At 40.1% G+C, this 21,233-nt stretch overlaps 1 protein-coding gene across 2 annotated transcripts in view; it reads right to left on the minus strand.

The window, feature by feature from the left end:
* PTN (pleiotrophin) overlaps positions 1-21,233 on the minus strand; it is a 109,505-nt gene that overhangs the window by 84,895 nt on the left and 3,377 nt on the right. The gene's annotated exons all lie outside the window — the stretch shown is intronic.

The following is a 21,233-nucleotide window of genomic DNA, read 5'->3' on the forward strand; positions in this document are numbered from 1 at the left end:
ATTGCTAGAAAGTGTTTAAACAGGAGAAAGAGAGCTAAGGCTGGATTTGGGAGTATCACAGAAAAAAAAAAATGACTCTGGGCACTGAATACAGAAAAAATAAACTTTTATAACACTGTAGGATTTTTTTCAACTTCGTGTTATATACTTTCCTTGATTTTCTGACATTCGCTTGTCAATTGAATTTCATCCCTAACAGCAGTTGCCGCACACAAACCAGGTCTCTACCCTCTCTGGTCCTGCCGCTCATTGTCAACCTGCCCCACAGGACGTCTTGTTATTCCCCTTCACACATCTCCATGCGGGGTTATTGATCTCGCGGGGCAAGCTGGGAGCGGGAGAACCGTCTGCTCTAACTTCTGGCTCTATTTTTCACAGGCTCAAAGTAAGCTTTGAGGTGAACTGTCTGTGCCGTGGCCCTGTAATGACTATCCCACAATGTACTTTGTGTCCACAGGTGTCCCATTCAGAGCATCCAGGCTAATGGACAGTCAAGGAAACAACCCGACAACTGTGAGAACTCTCTCACTATCACCAATCTTGTTTTCATGCTCCAGGAGGTACTGAATTATATAACACAACCACGGCTAAACAAGCAGAGGAACGGCACGTTCACCATCCTCTGTCTCTAAACTCTAAGGTTAACACTATTCATCACACTGGCTTCAGGGAAGGCTTTATACCTGCGCACAGCTTGGCTAAGAATCAAAGAGATGTTTGTTTTGTAAGAATAAAGCTCTTTAAACCAAATATGGTTTGGATTTCTTTTTTATTTTAAAGCGCTTTTTAACCAAATACTTTTTTCATACACTTTTCTCTCACACTGTCCACCTTTCATATTTCATCACCTAAAAAATAAACCCAATATCTTCATATATATTTACATATATATATACACACGTGTGTGTAATTATAAAATAGTAATAATATTTCTGTTGTCATTAATTACTTATCATTGATGCCAAAATCTTAGGTATAAATATTTTTTTCTAAATAATTATTTTATTTAACTTTATTTATTTATTTATTTATTTTAATTTGACCAGAGAAGAATAGAGTGAGATAGAGAGAGTGAGAAAGCAAGTTGCCAGGTCCGGGATTCAAACTGTGATTGACCATGTGGGAGTCTAGCACCCTTAACCACCACGCCACCTGCCCCTGATGTAGATATTCTTTATACAGATTTGTAATCTCTATTGTAATGTTATTTTTTTGATAGTGACTGAAATTTGAGTCTTTTCTTTCTATTCAATCAACACCAGAACCTGGTTTCATCTTCTTGTCCTAACACTATTTAAAGTTCTCAGTTGAGTAATGTCCACGGCCTTTGAAATCTAAATGTACACTCAGACATGAGCACACTTAATTGGCAAAAAGAAAATAGTAGCATGTAAGTTATAGAAGAAAAGGTTATTATCGTCTTGAATTAAAATTTTCTCTATAAATTAATTACTAGGTTTTTTATTTGTTTCACTTAAAATAGAACTTAAGGGGCAACGGGTGGTGTGGAGGTTACAACAACTGGATTTCACATAGCCACTCCACAGTTCACATCCTGGACTCAGCAGCTAGAAAATTATGCTGGGGTGCTTGTGCATGTGTGCCCAAAATCCTGAGAAGAAAACAGAGGAGAAAGGATTGTGGTGTGGCCATCCACCCAGAGGGTGATTTCTCACTCCCCCCACCTCTGTCTTTCTGTCTCTCTCTGGCTGCACATGAGCCTTATAGAAAAAAAAAAAAAAAAAAGACTTAAAATTTTCTACATGATTAGAATAAATAAAATGACTCGTTTAATATTAATAACTATATTCATAAACATAGTACAAGGTACAACATTAGAAGTTTAAACTGAATTACCAAAAGCATATGATATAAAACTCAACAATTATTTTATCCCAGCCCAGGAACAGAAATGTGCTTCGTTGAAACTCAGAAGCCTTCACTGACACCCTTCCTGAACTGTTCTTCCTTCCCTCACACACCCACAGCCAGGGTCAGTCTTTAACCTCTTTCATTTTCTTCATAATCCTTATGACTAACTGAAATTGTATCTACTGATTAGCTTTTCCTTTACTCAGTATGAAAGCAGGTACCTTTTATGTCTCTACCCCGTGTTGTCAGGGCTTGGAAGAACAGTGTGTGGACATTTCATAAATATTTGATAGGTGGCTAAATAAAAGGATGCTTCATCCGGTGACATCTATATCCTATTTTTAAAATGCAAAACATAAAATCTCATACAATTATTTTTCAGGAGTGAGATACAGGCAGGTAGATACATACATATAGGTAGATATACATCTACCATTCTCAGTTTGCACAGTAGTTTGTAACATAAACATGACCATGAAGCTGAAACCAGAGAAAGCGACATTCATGACCTTTTAAAACTTTGGGAACCAGCAGTTAGCGTAATGGCTATGTCGCTGGACTCCCACGTAGTCGACCGCGGTTCGTGTCCCGGACCTGGTGGCTTAAAACTCACGCCGGGCGCGTGTGCGTGCGTGCCCAAGATCCCGAGAGGAGAATGGAGGAGAAGGGATTGCGGCGTGACCATCCCCCCTGGAGGGTGATTTCTCGCTTTCTGTCTCTATGTCTCTCTCTGTCTGTCTGGCGAGCGCACGCGCCCTACAGTGAAAATCTCTCCAAAAAAAAAAAAATTTTGGACTAATTATTATAACTATCATTTATAAATGTAAAAGGAATTAAAATCTAGTAAAACTGATATTGATTTATATATTGTCATGTAAATCATGAGAAATACTGAGATTGGGTGAGGGCACATGCACTTAACTAGGGAGAGAGAGAGAGAGACAGGGACAGAAACAGGGAGAGGGAAAGTGAGAAATCACCCCCCGGGGGGGATGGCCACACACAATCCCTTCTCTTCCATTCTCCTCCTGGGATCTTGGGCACTCACACACATGTGTCCGGAGTAATTTTAAAGCCATCAGGTCTGGGACTCAAACCACTCAGCCATGTGGGAGACCAGCCATTTAACCAGTATACCATCTGCTAACCCATGACTCTTTCAATGTTATAAAATAGATCTAATAATGCCATTTAAATTCAATTTCTTTTGCCAGCATCCTTCCTGTGGTCTTCATCCTTTGTGCTGTAACTGTTCACTTTGTTTATGTAAATTAATTTGTCTTCACTAAGTGCCTTGCACCTGTGTGGAGAGCCGAGTGGCATCAGCACCAATGTTCTCACCTTGGGTTACTTCTTCTCTCACTCCATTTGTGCTTAACTTGAGTTTTTCTTCCAGAAGGAATCTCTCATTCTTGCGCATCTTTACATTTCTAACAGCCAATTTCTTTTTTGGATTACCCATGTTTGAAATATTCTAGGGGCTATATCCCTGGGAGGCAAAGAGGCAACAAAGCTACATGTTTTGCTGTCACTACCTAGAGTGACTAACAAACGCACAGTGTCAATTACGGACAGGCTATGAGAGGAGCAATGTGATTGGTCACTGACTAGAAAGCACATCTGTTATGAATGGAGTGATTCATAGACTAAGTAGCTAGCAGCGAAATTGTACGCTATGCAATTACTTTTATTTAATACATGAAAATATGAACCGTGATGCTGGGGGACCTGTTAGTTAATTCAACTGTGGTAACTAAAAAGCATGAATATTAGAACCATGCAAAATGAAGACTGTCAGTAATTGAAAGCTTCATTTCTCAGTCAGACTTTGTATGACATTTTCATAGAGAAAAAGCTATTTTAGAAACTTAGAAAATTGGATTTTTACCCTTGGAAGTCACATAGTATAAACAAAGAGAAATTACACTTTTTTTTTCCTTTTTCCTTACTCTTTTCTTTTTTTTTTTTTCCCAAGAAAGCAAGCTCAGAAGAGAGAAACAAGGGTATTTTCTGCAGAATGTCTTTATGTCTCAATCCTTCTTCCCCAGCCCCCAAGTTAGCTAGGACCACAGGGAGAGGCCACTAGGCCCAGCCTGTGAGATTGTACTTTTCTTAATGCCTTTCAGTGAGAAATAGACAGCAGTGGATTTTTAGTCATAAACACAGCACAGGGTGAAGAAAATAAAAATGCAATTATATAGTTCTATGCTTCCACTTACTAGCCAGGGTCAGGAATGCTTAAATCAGTGGTTCTCAAACTTGACCATGTATTAGAATCAACAGGAAGGCTTATTAAAGTACAAGAGCTTTGGCCCCCTTGCTCAGAGTTTGGAGTATTTGAGAGCTTGCATTTCTAATGAGTTCCTAGGTGAAGCAAACACTGTAGGTCTAGGAACTACATTTTGAGAACCACCAACTTAAAGCTAGTCCTAAGGGTATGCCATGGGGGGAGAGGAAAGAATCCAGAGATCAAAATCTGCCAGGAGCATACACAGTGAACAAAGAGCTTTAAAGGATCTTAGAGATCTTTTAGGGTAGGCTTTGTTTTACAAGTGAGGGAAAAGAAGTCTGAAAAATTAATGTGACTTAACTAAAATACACACGTAGGCAGTCCTAGAGTCAGGTTTAGAACCCAGAATCTAATCCAAGCAATTTTAGAATACTAGTAATATTATAACAAGTCCCATTTTCAATAAACGTAGACTACTGAAATACACAAACTAGAAAACCGGTACACACATTTTATTGTACATGAAATAGTCCTATGGTTTCATTAAAAATAAACATCCATAAACCTTTCCTAAAAAATTGTGACTTCTTCGTTGAGGATGGGGCATTTTTTGACTATAGGCCCATGAAATCCGAATACAGATACACTGTTTCATAAAACTGTGTGCTGCAATTGTGTAAGCCAATGTTTTAACCCAAAGAATCTCTACATAGGAAAGAACATAATGTCGATTTGTATGAATTTTTTCTAGAATGTTTTCATAGACTACAATAATCCTCCTCCTCCCCCCCAAAAAAAAAGAGCCTATTAGGTGGATGAGGCAACGATCACTCACTCTACTTGGAGATGCTTTAAACAAGCCTCCTCTATTTTCAGAACCTCCTTCTCTTTCTCTATAGGGAGCTACTGTTAGAACTGATCTCATAAAATTGTTCTAGGGACAAAATGAACATAAAGCTTTTTGGCGCTTTATGTTTTTGTTTTAAATATCCAGTGGGTCATATGCAGATAAAGTGGTTTTCACTGTATTATACAAAGTACGAGGCTCATCTTGGCAGAAGCTTACTGAGTGGTCAAAGAAGCAAGAAGAACCAAAACCTCGATGAAATAATAATATTTTACCCTCCTTGGCTTCAAATTACCTGGACCAGAAATTGCTGACTGAACCATAATCTGGAACAACATTAAATATGCCCTGAGCTACATGGCTTTTTTAGACAGTATCTTGTCTAATCTCTGTCCCCAGGGCATTTCCTGCCTTTTCTGACTCACAATTAAATTGGGGTTGGAAACCACACAATTTCAACTTCCTGAGTTTTCTTTTCTTTTGCAAAGCTGAAAAAATAATTTTTAAAGAAGAAAGATAAAAATGACCCATTCTCAACTCTGCCCTCCCTAAGAAGGAGGATCCCCGGCATGGGCTAAAGAACGCAGGGCAAAGGAAGGGAGCATCCCAGGGAGACACCTGCAGGAGGAAGTGCTGACGAGGACACCAAGGAGCGGCCATGTCACCGAATATCCACCAGGGCAGGCATCCTTTCAACAGACAACATAGAGACTGCTTCTGCCTTTGAGGGGACCCAGCTTGTATTTCTCCACACACTCCAATCAATATTTATTAAGCCATCACAATCCGGCACTTACCGTCACTCTGGAGTTAAGTTTCATGAGTAACTACCTTTTCCATTAACTGCAGAAAATATGGTTCTCTACAGGGTTGGCAGAAGATTATTCACTTACACATGAAAAAAAAGGAGCCATTTCAGAGAAAGAGACAGCACACCAGTGTGGGTGAGTCAGTGCGCATCTAAAATGTAGTCACTCAAGCTACAGAAGGTTCTCCTAGGTCAACCAGTATCATTTGGAAGTTAGGGATTTAAACCATTCCATGTGCTTATGAAATGTCCACTTGATTATAATAAAGTTTTCTTAAAAGTTAATGCATTAAAGAACACTTAAAAATGAGAACAGTTCGTTAAAAATAGCCATAAAAAATGAAGTCGTTAACATGGTTTTAGCATGTTCTAGTGATTGTATTCAAAGAGCTCATGGGAGAAAGGCATGGTAACAGGCTGGAAATGTAGAGTTGACAGGGAGCTCGGTCACCGTGGACCAGGTGCCAGTGCCTGAGGCTTAGCTTTCCAGGATACGGTGCCCACGGAGTTCAGAGAAGCCCGCACCCAACGAATGTTCACTGCTGAGGGCCATCCTTGCCCTCCACAGTTCCTTGAGACCTGAAACACTCACCTCTTCTCCACACGAACTCTCTCTGTCAGCGGCACAGGAATGCTCCAAGTCTGTCCATTTCATCACCTCGTTTTCCACTCACCCTTCATGCGCCCACTCCATCAACTTGCCTAAACTCAACATGATTTTGTTTTGCCCTCTACTGTCTCTAGAAAGGATCCCTCACAACTACCTACTTACACAAAGTCATCAGCCCTTCTTTCCTCACTCCTTCCATTCCTTCTTTCCTTTGTTATTACACAAAGCATGGGGCTAAGAAATCTAGGAAGAGATGGTCATATTAAGTCACTGTGATATGACAAGAATTAAGTAAATATGTCATTGTCTCTACCTAGAACTCACACTTTCTCTCTTACATTCTCCAATCTTTAAACACAAGTCAAGAGCCACTTCCTTCCAGAAACATCTGGAGAGTCCACCCTCAGGCTGACTTAGATGTCACTGCTATGGGCTTTCAAAGTGCACATCAGGATCACTATGCTTGCACCGCTCTGATGAGCTGCTTATGGGCCTGCTCTCCCAAACAAGCTGCATACTTGGCGGGCAGGGGTTGTGTCGCAGTCACCTCTATGTTCCTGCAATGTCACATAGAGCTGGCATGTATGTTCACTACATATTTTTGAATGAATGGATAGATGAACAAATGAAAAACTGTAAAAACTTTTGTTCCATAGAAAGCTGTGGAACAAAAAAATAAGAGAAGGTTTTCATTTTAACTAAGGGAATAAAGATAATTTCCATGGCAGAGATGGTATTTAAGCAAAGCACTGAAGCGTGAACAGGATTTCCAGAATTTAGAAAGATCAAGGGCTTGGGGGAGGGCTGATACACAGAGGATTACTTTTTTAAAAACTAACTCTCTCCACCTCTAATCTGTTACTTCTCTAAAAATAATCTTTCTAATACCTTACGTTCACCAAGTTTTCTGTTTGCTTGCTTGTTTTTGCCTTTCTTTTCCTTGTTGTGGAGAGCCATCAGTAATTCCTTTTGTCTAACACAAAATTTGAGCAGGTTAGCTTGTACTTGAAGTATCTCACTCTTACTCTTCAATTTACTTATGTATTTACTTTGTCAGAAGGTGCATACACTTTCCAGAGAGAAGGAGAGGCAAAGCACTTCCTGGTGAGACATGTTCATGTCAAAATCTCTCTTGGGCCTGTATGCACGTGTGCCCAGTGTGCTTTTCTCTTCAGGTTGCCAGAACCAGGATTTTACATGCAATCTGCTAAGTTAATTCAGCTCCCAACGCACACAGAACTTAAGCACTGCACTATAGGGCCAGTCCCACCCAACATTTCCTTCTAACCAGAGCTTCCACTCTCTGTCTAGTCTCTCTTCACACAAATCAGGCCTATTTGCTCTCTGACTCTGCATCTTTATTTTCCCCTTCTTCATCCCTCATTTTAGGATGCTTCCATACTGTTTTTCTGTCATACACAATACAATCCTGCTTTTGACGATTTTACCCCCTTCGTACAGCCTCCCTTTTCCATACCAGATCAGAATGTCTTCCTCCCCTGAAAAACTTGACTGACCCACGCTTTCATCATTTAAACAAGAGCTACATGTTCTAACTGTAAATTTGCTTTGTGCTTTTTATGAGAACCCAAAAGGGTGCCTACAGGCTAGTCTTGTAACAAATGCAATGTGTCAGACATAATAATGCTGTGGATCAGAAGTCCTCCATAGGGCCGGCTCTGTGGTACAGTGGTAATGTGCTGCCCAAGAGAAGCTGGACCCCATAGAGTGACTGTGGTTCAAATCCCTGGCTCAGCCTACATCACCCCAGGCGTGTGTGCAAGTGTTCAGGATGCAATGGCTGAAGGCCGGGAGGAAGAGGATCGAGGCATGCCCAGATCCTGTGGAGACTGCTCATCTCTCTGTCTGTCTCACATGCTAAAGCATCATGACAAAAACAAAATAAAAGCTTTCCAAGACAAAAATCTTCAATAACCGAAACACTCCTCTAAAGACGTATGAGAGGTTTTTAACTTTAACTATGCACCTTGTTATTCAGCTGCCAGAGGACACGAGGGGAGTACTTAGAGTTGATTGCAGATTTAATTTAAGGAAAAGAAATCAAAATTCAATTATCAGTTTGGTCAAGAAATCACTGACTTTGTCTATGTTATGAAATAAAAGCTTCCTACCTCCCTTTTTCACCGATAGAATTATGGTCATCTTTACTGTTTCCATGCAGCCAGATTCCTTCCTTCTCTTTTCACTGTGTGACTAGCCCTTTAAGATGAGTGCTCTGCAGCTATTGCCCTGGCTCTGGTAACCGTGGGTTCCTTCACGCTTTCCAGCCTTCCAGGTTTAGCCCTTGTCAACTCGCATTAATACCCGTCTAAAACCTGCATCCTAAGAGGCATTTGGAGGGACAGAGGCTCAACGCTTCATGCACAGGAGTGACCTCATCACACACCACAGGCTTCAGGGCATGGAGAACCCACCACCTAACCTTTCCCAGCCTCTGCTCATCTGGGCCCCACTGCTGGGTGTCCAGGCTGGACGGTGAATGCTTTCCAATGGGAAACTGTAGCAGAACTTTTTTCCCATCCTTTGGTCCCTATTGTATGTTCAGCTGCACTGGAGCTAGCTGCTAATCAAAGCCAGAGACTCTCATACACAAACAAACACGGCATTGTGGCCTCCCCCAGGGCTGGAACACAGCAGTCCAACTAACAGTTCAGTCAGGTGATAGCAGCCGGGGCAATAGACGGAGCAGCTCCCAGACACCTTCCTGCCCACACTCCCCACGGTCCCCTTCCTGGGCACAAGCATGTTGAGACGCCATGCCAGGCAAAACGATACTTGAGAAACAATGGGAATGAAACAATACACAATAAGATACAATTGACAAGTCTTGTCTAATGATGGCTTTTGTTATCCAAGAGATTGTATCCTGATGTTGTGAGGTAGGAATAAATGATACAGTGTGAGATTGTATTTCCAGACACAGACAAAGGTGAAGAAGCAAATATTCAGCCAAAATATCTTCAAATCCTCACTGGCCCTTATTATGGAATAGGGGATGGAGGTGGAAGAGTGGAATATTTAAGAGCTTTGTGGTTAGATATATGTGGGCCATGATCTCAATTTGCTTCTGACTGTTGCAGGTTATAATCTTGAATAAGTTACTTAGTCCATCTTAGAGTCATTTATCAGTAAAAAGGAAAATGGCTATTGTAAAGTTCTAGTACTACAGTACTCTCTGCCCTACGAGCTTTCAGTAAATATTAACTGTGGTTAATGTGGGTGAATTGTGCTCAGAAAAGATAAATTCCTATGGCCTAGTGGTTAAGGAAGCTGGATCTCATATGGCTGACCCCATGGTTTGAGTCCCAGACTCAATGGTTGGAAAGACATGTTGAGTGTGTGGGTGTATGTGCTCAAAATCCCAAAGGAAGGAAGAGATGGGGAAGAAGGAATTGCTGTGTAGCCATAGTCCCATGAAAAATACTTTGTCACTTTCCTATCCTCTCCTCTCCTCCCCTCCCCTCCCCTTCTCTCTCTCTCTCTCTCTCTCTCTCTCTCTCCAGCAAGCACACATGCCCTCTGATAAATTAAAAGAAGAAAAGGAAAGGAAAAGGAGAGGAAATAGTAAGGAAAAAAATGTTGCAAAATATTCCATATTTAGAAGTAGCTGGTGGTGGGAACCAGCAGTTAGCATAATGGCTATGTCACTGGACTCCCACATGGTCGACCGCAGTTTACGTCCCAGATCCGGTGGCTTAAAACTCATGCCGGGTTCATGTGCGTGCATGCCCAAGATCCCGAGAGGATAATGGAGGAGAAGGGATTGCGGTGTGACCATCCCCCCTGGGGGGTGATTTCTCACTTTCTGTCTCTATGTTTCTCTCTGTCTGTCTGGCAAGTGCACGCGCCCTATAGCGAAAACCTCTCCAAAAAAAAAAAAGAAGTAGCTGTTGGTAAGGGACAAAATCTCCTTAGTTCTGGAAGTTCCTAGGAATATTTCAGAGATGCTGGTAGATCTTGAACTTTGACTTATTGTTATGGGTCTCCCAAGCACAGCAAGGCAATCTACAACTGCCAATGACCAGCCTGAAAATGGGATAAAAGACATTTTTATACAATAGGTTCTGAGTCCCTGAATATTGAAAATGGAAATATCTTCTGAGTACAAAGGATAGTGGGACTGGAGGGGGCGGAGGGGGAGCAAGAATGAAAGAGAAAGAAAGAAGAAAAAGAAAAATTGAAGATATCGAGAAAATAAAAAGAAACCCCATTGGTTATGTCACAAGTTTTGGCCAGGGCACCTAAATATTAAGTGTTGCTGGGGCAGGCAGGTGGCGTGGTGGTTAAGGGTGCTGGACTCCCACGTGGCTGACCATGGTTCAAGTTCCAGACCTGGCGGCTTACTTTCTCACTTTCCCTCTCTTTCTCTCTCACACTCTGGTGGTGGGAACCAGCAGTTAGCATAATGGCTATGTCACTGGACTCCCACATGGTCGACCGCAGTTTACGTCCCAGATCCGGTGGCTTAAAACTCATGCCGGGTTCATGTGCGTGCATGCCCAAGATCCCGAGAGGATAATGGAGGAGAAGGGATTGCGGTGTGACCATCCCCCCTGGGGGGTGATTTCTCACTTTCTGTCTCTATGTTTCTCTCTGTCTGTCTGGCAAGTGCACGCGCCCTATAGCGAAAACCTCTCCAAAAAAAAAAAAGAAGTAGCTGTTGGTAAGGGACAAAATCTCCTTAGTTCTGGAAGTTCCTAGGAATATTTCAGAGATGCTGGTAGATCTTGAACTTTGACTTATTGTTATGGGTCTCCCAAGCACAGCAAGGCAAGCTACAACTGCCAATGACCAGCCTGAAAATGGGATAAAAGACATTTTTATACAATAGGTTCTGAGTCCCTGAATATTGAAAATGGAAATATCTTCTGAGTACAAAGGATAGTGGGACTGGAGGGGGCGGAGGGGGAGCAAGAATGAAAGAGAAAGAAAGAAGAAAAAGAAAAATTGAAGATATCGAGAAAATAAAAAGAAACCCCATTGGTTATGTCACAAGTTTTGGCCAGGGCACCTAAATATTAAGTGTTGCTGGGGCAGGCAGGTGGCGTGGTGGTTAAGGGTGCTGGACTCCCACGTGGCTGACCATGGTTCAAGTTCCAGACCTGGCGGCTTACTTTCTCACTTTCCCTCTCTTTCTCTCTCACACTCTGTCCCTCTCTGGTCAAATTATAATAAATAAATCAATTAAACATTTTTTTAAAAAAATATTAAGTGTTGCTAAGGTTTGGAGGTCCAGATGAGGAAGAGAGGAGGGAGGAGTGGAAACTAGGTAAAATGTTTCCAATTCTGTGTGAAAACAAGAAGGACTGAACACCTACTAGGTGCCTGCCATTCAGGCAATACTAACATGAAGGAAGTAGACACAGTTAGCTAGCCATGCAGCAGGAACAAGGAATTCCATGACAAGATACACGACCACCGAAACTCACAACAGATACAGTGGTTTCCTTGAAATATAAAAGACCAATAATACAAGATAATTTAGCAACTGAAATAGCTTCATATGAAAACCTAGAGATTAAAACAATGCCAGTTAGATGCTGTCTTGGGGGACACAGTGTAAGATCTGCACATTTGGGTTAGGAAACACCAGTTCCCATTTCTATCCCTTTTTCTTTCTCAGTATATACTAGACTGTCTTCAATTGTACTCAATGCCCATTTGGGTATTCCCTGCTCTTCATTTTAGTAAAAGTCATATTTTTCTAAAAAACGACTGTCCCCTGGTTTCTTCGTTTCTCCCCTGGAGGAAATATTACTTTCCTCAAACCCTTTGCATTTGGTCTATCTGTTCTAACACATTTCTCTCCTCTTCATGTTCAGAAGTTCCTGGTCTTCACGCAGGTCTAAAGGACCCTCTAATCTATCAACACATGCAGCACTGTAGGGCAAAATAGATAAACATTTGAACATTCTCAAAGGACAAAGTGTGATTTTGCTTAAATGCCATCAAGAACAGAGACAAGCAACCCCACGCCATATTACAGGAGTTATATAACCCATTCTCACAGGAGGAGCACAGACTCTGAAGCTCAGGCTAATCTTCTCACTGAAGGAACTTCAAAACCACTTTATGCAGAGAAGTTCCACCTTCTATACTTGTCTGTGGTCATTGCTGAAGTCCTAATGGGTTGAGGTGATGAAACTGGCTACACTTTAGGATGGACATGGAAAGAGCGTAAAGGAGTTCATTTGAAATGGGAAGAAGGTAAGAGAATGAACAATGTTTCTTGTTCAAAATAAATTTCATATTTTAATAAAAATATTCAAGCCTAAACTGTTCATTTTTTTAAGATTTATTGATCTTATTCCTTTTGTTATTTTTTTTTAATTTGACCAGAGACAGAGACAGAAAGAGAGAAGAGGAAACTAAGAAAGCAAGCTTCCAAGTCCAGGACTTGAACAACGGTTGAACATGTAGGAACCCAGCACCTTTAACCATCACACCACCTGCCAGCCCTGGCCTAAACGGTTTTGAACTGAGAGAATGCTCAGTATCACACATTATAGCTGGAAACTGTGTGCAGCTACATCCCAGGCTAATGGGATCCTGAGGCATTCCAGCCCTCATAGGAGCCTCTCTGTCTCCTCTCACCTTGTGATTGCCCACAAAGAGTGGGAAGGACAGGATGGAACAAGAGCTTAGAGGATGGACAGCTTTATGGAAGAGCTGGCTCCAGAAACCACATTGTTCAGTTCCAGGCCCTGCTCAGGTCCTATTTGGGGCAAGAACCCTTTACTGGAATAGCAAATACTGCTTTGTCCGCAAACATTTTTCCCTGAGAGGAGAAAGGAGGGATAGTGCTGCTCTACAGAGCTGCCCTGACTTCCTTTGATTATTAAGGCAAAAGATAACCGATGCTCAGGAGATTTGGAAAGCAAACAAGAGAGAGAATCACAAAAGCCACATAGGCCCAAAGGACGCCATGGTATTTGCCCAGTAGTTCATCCATGGTGGGGAAAGCCTGAGCGCTAGGGACTTTCTGTGAGGTCTGGAGCTCCCCTGTCCAAGCATAGAGCAATCTGTGGAAATCTTGAATGTTTTTCCTTAGGCCTCAGTTCAAATCCACTTTACTTCTTTTGTCTTCTTGGTTCTGTTGCCTTTGAAGTTAATGGCTCTCATTTAACCTCTTGCAAAAGAAAGTCACTGAATGAGATGTTAGAAACCCACAGAGTGAGGCTGCTTTTAGCAAATGTGGATCTGTTTAGAGAGAAAATGGGAGCAATCCACATCTACCCACTTATTCCTGCCAAACTGTTTTTGATCTACTTCTCTAAACCAAATTCATTTATGACAGCTTTGAGTACATCTTCAAACCCCCAGATATCACATATCAGAAGGCAAGCTCTGTGATTCCCTAACCATCAGACTAAAACCACTATTTATAATAAAAAGGCTAAAAATCACTTCAGGCTAAAGTGGGTGGAATCCCAATACTGGCATAGATGATAAAAGCTTTTGACTTTCAACCCTGCTCTGTGATCAAGAATGTGGTTGTCAAACCCAAATTTGATCCGCCTCACTTTAAAGTAGAGCCAATTGTACACTAGTCGTTCCAAATAATAACAGAGCAAATAAATAACTCCCTGAGGGGTGCCCAGCCTAGATCGACATGCATCAAAGAGCTTTGCTGGTCCTCCAGTTTACCCACCTGCAGTGCATTAGGCCCAGTCCCAGGAGCCCTAGAGATGCTCAGAAGTTTCCCAGGCTTTTGGGACCAGCTAAAGGTTTAGATGGTACCTGAGTGGAACCAGGCAGCTGCATCTTCCCAGGGGAGACCTTTACCCCCATGGATTTATGGAAGAGTTCTCCAGGGCAGGAATGGAAAATAGTGTTTACTCAGCTTGACCTTGAATTGGCACATACTAGGTCGCTCAGGATTATTTGTTCCCATCTAAATAGCACATCCTTTGTTGGGACAAAGTTTTTTTGCTTGCTTAATAGGGTGTTTGTTTACATTTCTCCCCAGCTTTTTATGAGAGTCCATAACATTAATTTACTTAGCATTTTTTTATTATTCTAATTTACCCATATCAAGCTAAATAAATCAAATTTCCATATTAATTGATTCAGTTAGAAACAAATGCATGCATAAATGTGTGTATAGCTATTGAAAATATTGCATGCATTAATTACATAGTTGACTTAAAAAGCTGGACACACAATTATGCATATAACTACTTTTGAAAGTCATACAGAAAAATTGTGTAAGTTTAGCAGAATGTTTATAGTGATGCCTACATTGAAGGTTATGAGTGACTTTTCTTCATAGAATTTTAATATCTTTGTGGGGCTAGCAGGTTAAGGTGCTAGACTCCCACATGGCTGACCATGGTTCAAGTACCAGATCCGGGAGCTTGAAAATCATACATGTCCATTAGCTTTTAAGACAAACTAAGACAGCAACATCTGGATCACTCCCACTCTCTCCAGGGAAAGTCCTCGGCAGAGGCACCAGGAAGAAGCCCAAGAATACTGAGACTCTTTACTCTTAAGTGGATTTCAGTCAGGTCAATACAAGTCAATAGCAAATCACAAGGTGTCTTCAACTTTCCTTCATGAACAATCAGACATTGTACACATTATTTGGATAAGAAGATATAGGCATGAGCAGCTTGTACATGTAGCTAAGTATTCCCACCAGTGATCCTCCTAGTTTTTATTAAGCTATGGTCACCATGCTTGCAGACTTCTGATCCTTCTCATGTTCTATCAGTTGGCTGAACCAAAAGCTATAGTGGTTTCTTCTCAAAGTGAGGTCCCTAGGCCAGCAACATCGCTGTCACCTGGGAGTTTGACTAGAAGTTCACAGAAGAGCCAAAGAGCTGCTGAATACAAATCTGCCTTTCAGCAATCTTCCCAAGTGACTGACACACACACTAAAGGTTGAGAAACACAACTCTGGTGTAACTAAGGTTTTGCCGGTCAATTGTAAAGACTTCAATTTAGCGAGAATGAGTGGTTGAAATATCTGATATGTATCCATTAGGACTCATGAGAAGGAGCCCTAATATTTAGTAGAAGTTATGACTGCTTTAGTTAGCCTTGTTTAGAATGATCTTCATTTCTGTTCCATATGTTTCTTCCTCTTTGTTTCAAAAGAGGGTCAAACTTACCTTACCTTCCAGCACCTTAGGCAATCACTAGGTGTCCTGAGAAAATGACAGTATCAGTGATAGAATTGGGGAACAAGAAAGACAGAAATTTCCCCACTAGCTTTATTAATAGTAGTTCATGTTTTAGTGTAACAGGTTTTAGTTTATAAAATGTGCATTATGACCATTTACCTTTACCACCACCCATGAAGCAAATAACATCAATGTTGATTCCAGATTAGAGCTGGAAACCGTAATGTCACATAAGGTTCAGTGACACATTCTGCATCCCATATCAAACCACAAACAGAACTGTGGTGAGATGCTTGTTCCTAAGTCCAAATTCTAACTCCTTCCTCTGGACTGAAGACCTCATCACCAAGGGTTAAAGAGGATATAGTATGGGCATCACCAGTTACACGTAGTAAGGTGACTGCACCTTGGTTTGGGACTCCCCTACATGCAGAATGCTCCTCTAGACCTTATGGGAAAGGTCAAGGTCACACAGTCTGATTGGAGAGTTAATGATTTGAAATCCCCAGACTTGAATGTGATTGTATGTTCTATGTGTTTCTTTGTACAAGAAAGAAAAGGAATGATCTGAGAGTGTGAAAGGGAGAGACCTTTCAGGAAGCAAGAAGTTTTACTGAGGTTTCTTTTTTAAAAATCCCAACTGGGCATGAGAAATAAAACCAGTGTGGGAGGGACTAGAAGGGAGGACATTGCTGTAGTTGCTTCACCATAATAATTATTTTCATCATCCTCATTAAACATACCTGTGTTCTCCACAGTTATTTTTTAATTAATACTCATATGTCAATCTTAGAAGGTAAGTATTAGTCCCCCCATATTAGAAATAAGGAAATTAAAATAAGAAAGACCTGACCTCACAACTAGTAAGAAGTGTAGTAAATTATATCTTGATTTCTTTGACCTTGAAACTCAAATATTGAACCAGTAGGGCTAATGTTTTAATGGATCATCTGCTTCTAGATCTGGTGTAGATCAGGGTTCCTTGATTACTCTTAAATACAGAATCTCTTGAGTGTAGGCCCCAAGCATCTGGCATCTAAATATGACTAGGTATTCTGTTCAACACTGAAGACATGGAAGCACTGTTTTAAGTTATTTTACCTCTTATTGTACATATGATGGATTTTAGGTTTTATGTGAGAGCATACTAAAAGATAAAATCAATCTATCAGTCAAAAAAAAGAGATGGCATTATATTATAGAGGAGGAAAAATGTAATCCCAAACTAGAAATGTTAAGACCCTTTTTAAATTACCTATACGTCATTTAGTGGGGCCACCTCAACTTCTCTAAGTCAATGTTTATCAGTTAAAAAAAGAGAAATCTTGCTCTGTCTGTCTGAGTAGTTATGAAAAAGTTATAGACCATAAATGTGAAAAGCTATGAAAATCAGTGGCTATAAAGTTACATTGGAGATATGATAAAAGTAATATCTCAAGTGATCAGTCTTATCACCTTAAATAATAAAATTTGTTAAAGACGAGGCCATATTCTCTCTCCATTTTGGAGGTAAATGTGATCAGAAGGCATGAAAGATTTAAAGTGATTTGGGTGGAGTATGATGAAGAAGGTACTCCAGAGACCCAACAGGCCCATATGATATTTGGAAGGAGGAAAGTGAAGAAAAGAAATCTGAGGAAATGTCTTCTAAAAATTTGAGGTTGAAAATGGGGGTACTCAGGCTCGAACAGGAAACTGGTACCAGTGATGTTTAGTAAGGCAGGGATCTGATATGTAGACAAAGGATGTTCAAGGTGACTGGATCATGATGAGCAAAAACAATGAATGATATTCAAGGTCATCTATTTTTTTTTCACTTATTTGCTAGACATTTATTGGGCATTTTCAAATGCTCTATGTTAAATATGTTAGGGTTTTTGAGAGAAAGGAGAGAAAGTCCCTTCCTCATGCGGTGCACCGTATAGGTGGGATTGAACTGGTATTGATGGTGAGTCCTTAAGAGAAGGAAAGATGTGCTCTTCCAGAGGCACAGTGGTGACCAGAGGCTTAGAAAAGAGGAGGGGAGAATTAGAGCTCCACCGACAGGCAGGAAAACAAAACACTCTACTGACACCTGTAACCTGATGAATTTACAATGTCGCCCAATTTCCACAGCATGAGTAGAAAGATTTGCTTTCTTTCCCTCTATGTCTATGGAAGACAGTCATCTCAAATATAGTATAAATTTTGCTTAAAGGCATATCTAGGGTGCGTTGCCATTCTTTTAAAATTATATTTATCCCAAGTCTAGCTGTGGCAGCACGGGTGATAGGGCACAACCGCAGGACACTGGAGCCATTTGGGAGGCCCAGATTGGGATCCTGTGTTGACCTGAACATCCTGGGCATGCTAATACACACTCAAGTTCCAGGTTCCAAGGGAGGATTGCAGTAGCTCTCCCTCAAGAAACAAGCATACTATCTATTGCTGAGTGAAGTAAGCCAGGCTATGAAAGAAAGATATTGTATGTATCCACTCAATATATACCGACTATCCGCACTCTATGGTAGAAAGCAAAAAATTGGAGGACATAAAAGCAGTGAAGGTACTTAATGAGAATAGGACAGTGTGGAATGGGGGAGGAGAAGAGAAGAGGATAGAGAAAGATAGCAAGAGGACAATAGCGAAGCAGGACGTTAATGAGAAACAGATATGACTTATTAACTGTTGATGATGACATGTATAGTATTCTCAACTGGATTGGTCTGAGAAGTATTTCATGATGGGTAAAGTCTTTTTACAAGCAAAATGAGAAATGGTCATTCACTGTTTGTTAAAAAAATAATTAGAATAATAATAATAATGATTGGGAAAACATAGAAAAGATATTGAATGTTGAAGTGGGAAGATTAATGTCTCTGTATTGACTGACATGCATGGCATTCCCTTTTGAAAAAGCAATGTAATACACTGTAAAGTTATATGTGGTCCAATGTAGTATAGGGAGGATTGTGATGATAATAAAAAAAAATTTTCTAAAAAAAAAAGAAACAAGCATACTAATTATTTTAAAATTATATTTTAAATATATTCAGATTGAATTCTTAAGATGTCACTTGCAGTAATTTTTTTCTGCTCTATTATGTGGTGAATGTAAAATAAAAACAAAATAAGAACTGAGATGTCAATTTCTCTTCCAGAATAAACAACATTAAAGCAACTAAAAGACAGTGATGCTTTGGAAATGAATATTCAGTACCATTTGGGCTTTCATGAGCTTCAATTCTGTATTTTTCATGAAAATGTGATCCCTTTCTCACTTACACTACTTAGGACAAAAATCATGCATGAATATATCATACTCTGACTTGTGTTGTAGTCATTTGTGTTTTAACCTTCTTACTCATATATACTTTAAAGTTGTTGAAGGCATTTTTTTTTCTTTGTATACCCATTATACCCCCTGATACATAGTAAAGTAGTCGATATATGTAGAAGCCTGTTTGTAATAAAAGCAAAATGACAAGAAGTCCTTTACTTTAGTCTTCACCCCCCAAATAGGATTGTGATCAAATGTTCCCTTTAGTATTCATTTTTTTAAATTAAAAATGGAAGCCTAGAATTTAGTATAGAAAATGAATACGAATTGTCCTAATGAAAGTTGAGATTGAAGCTGAAAGAAGAGTTATGACAATACTCCAGCTTTTGAAGAAAGAGAGAAAAAGGGGGGAGAGAGGAGGAAGAGAGAGATTTTAAATATTTGGTAATCAATGTCTACGCATTTGGAAGTTGAGTGAAATAAAAAAAAAAAAAAGAAAAAGATGAGAGGAGAAGTGGCCAAAGAAGTTGGGGGAAACAAAAGATAATCTATAACAAAATACAGTTCCTGTTACATGTAAATATAAGAAGGCAGGGTTAACAGGGAATGCAGTTATGAGGTAAGTAAAAGAAAGAAATGCAAAAAGCCATTGACTTGATGAAATGACCTGGGAAGTTTAAAGCTTTTCTAGAGATAAGTGGAAGTACAGTGGATTTTAATTGTTTAAGATATCTGTTGATTTCTAATAAAGATAAAGAATTTCACAAGTTAGCACAATTTACCAAACACGTGTTTGAAATTGTAAAACTATGAGCCCCTGGAGAACAGAAACCATGTTGTTGTATTTCTTACATGTGCTACGCTGTCCAACACTGTGTTAGGCATCCCACATGTGTCATAAATGATATTAAATTGACTGGTCACTGTTGCCAAGAACATTGTATTGCCAGGGAAGAACCTGGAAGAGAGTGACAGAGATGCGTAACCTTAAGCTGCATCCCTCTGTTGAAGTTGGGCAGCTGAGTGGAGAATGAAGTCAACATTTATTGCAGTGATGAAAGTATAAGCTGACCTCAACTAGGGTCTGAATCAGGAAAGGAAAAATCTAGTTGGGTAGGTTGCAAATGCATTGCACTGAAAACAGATTTCAACAGACCAGGTCAGAAAACTGTCAAGATGTCAGTCAGCAAGGTCCAGCTGCCTGTGAATTCTAAGATATGGACAGACGGTCCTAACGCATGTGTCCGTAAGGGATGTACACTGTGTGCCATCACAACTGTGAGGAGGGAACTGGGCCAGTCATCATGAGCCTTGTTACATGGGCAATACAGGCAACTGGACTGAAAAATGGGAGGGTCAAGAGCAGGCAGGGGGAGCTGGGTAAGTGTAAATGTTGGAGGAAATGAGAACAAAAGGTTAGACACACAGCATGCTATGAATGTTGTAATATGATGTTTTGCCAAGAGAAATTTTCAGAATTAAGAACCCGAACATCAGTTATTATGACTTACTTCTTCGTAGATTAATATACATTTGTTTTTGTTATACTATGTATAAAGTTTAAAAATTGAAGAATTCTGCTATTAGGAAACTCACTATGCTGATACCTTTTTTTTTTCCTGTTTGAAATATCACTTTATCTAAGTCTATTATAAATAAGTAGCTCAAAAACAAAATCTGGTAGATGAAATTAAATTTTACTTTTCAAAATAATTTATGTATGAACTAAATACTGCATTTCTTACCTATCCTTAAGAAATAGAGATTTGTGACCCAGTCTCCATGGGTCAGTGGTAGCAAACCACTCTGCAGTGCTGGAAGCCATATGGGAAATCAGAGCTCATTTCTTTTGCCAACCTCTAAATGAGCAGCACACAAACATGTGCCACAATCTTGATTGAATAGGATGTTTGGGAGGAAGATTGAAGCAGGAGGCCCTATTGAGGGTGCTTGTCTATCTCACTCGTTCTCTCACAAAATAAATAAATAAATCACTTTTTAAAATATAAAGATCTTGGGTGGCTGTGATCTACATAATTAAATTCACAATATTACCATAGTTATCATGCCATTGGTAATGTTTTATTACAGCCACCCTTTTAAGTTTTAGAACTTTTAACTTCTTATTTTCTACACACTAACATAGGGAGGGGAAAAAAGGCTCGTTATATTTTACAACCTAGAAAGATCGCAATGACACCTTGAAAACTATGCCACATACAGAACTGGCTGGAAGTGGATGGAATGAATGATCGAGTAGGTAGAAACTTGACTTGACAATAAACATCAAGAATGGAGACCAGCTTTCCAAAGACAGTCCATGGCTCAAATTCCACTCAAGCCAATTGACTCTGGATGGAAAAATGCAGGCCCAACCTATAAAAAGTTTCATAGTGAACATTATTTTACCTCTCCCCCTAGGCAATGATATGGCCTCATGGTAATAGCCAAAAAACGC

Source organism: Tupaia chinensis, unplaced genomic scaffold, assembly GCF_000334495.1.
Source record: "Tupaia chinensis unplaced genomic scaffold, TupChi_1.0 Scaffold000140_1, whole genome shotgun sequence".
Classification (NCBI taxonomy): domain Eukaryota; kingdom Metazoa; phylum Chordata; class Mammalia; order Scandentia; family Tupaiidae; genus Tupaia; species Tupaia belangeri.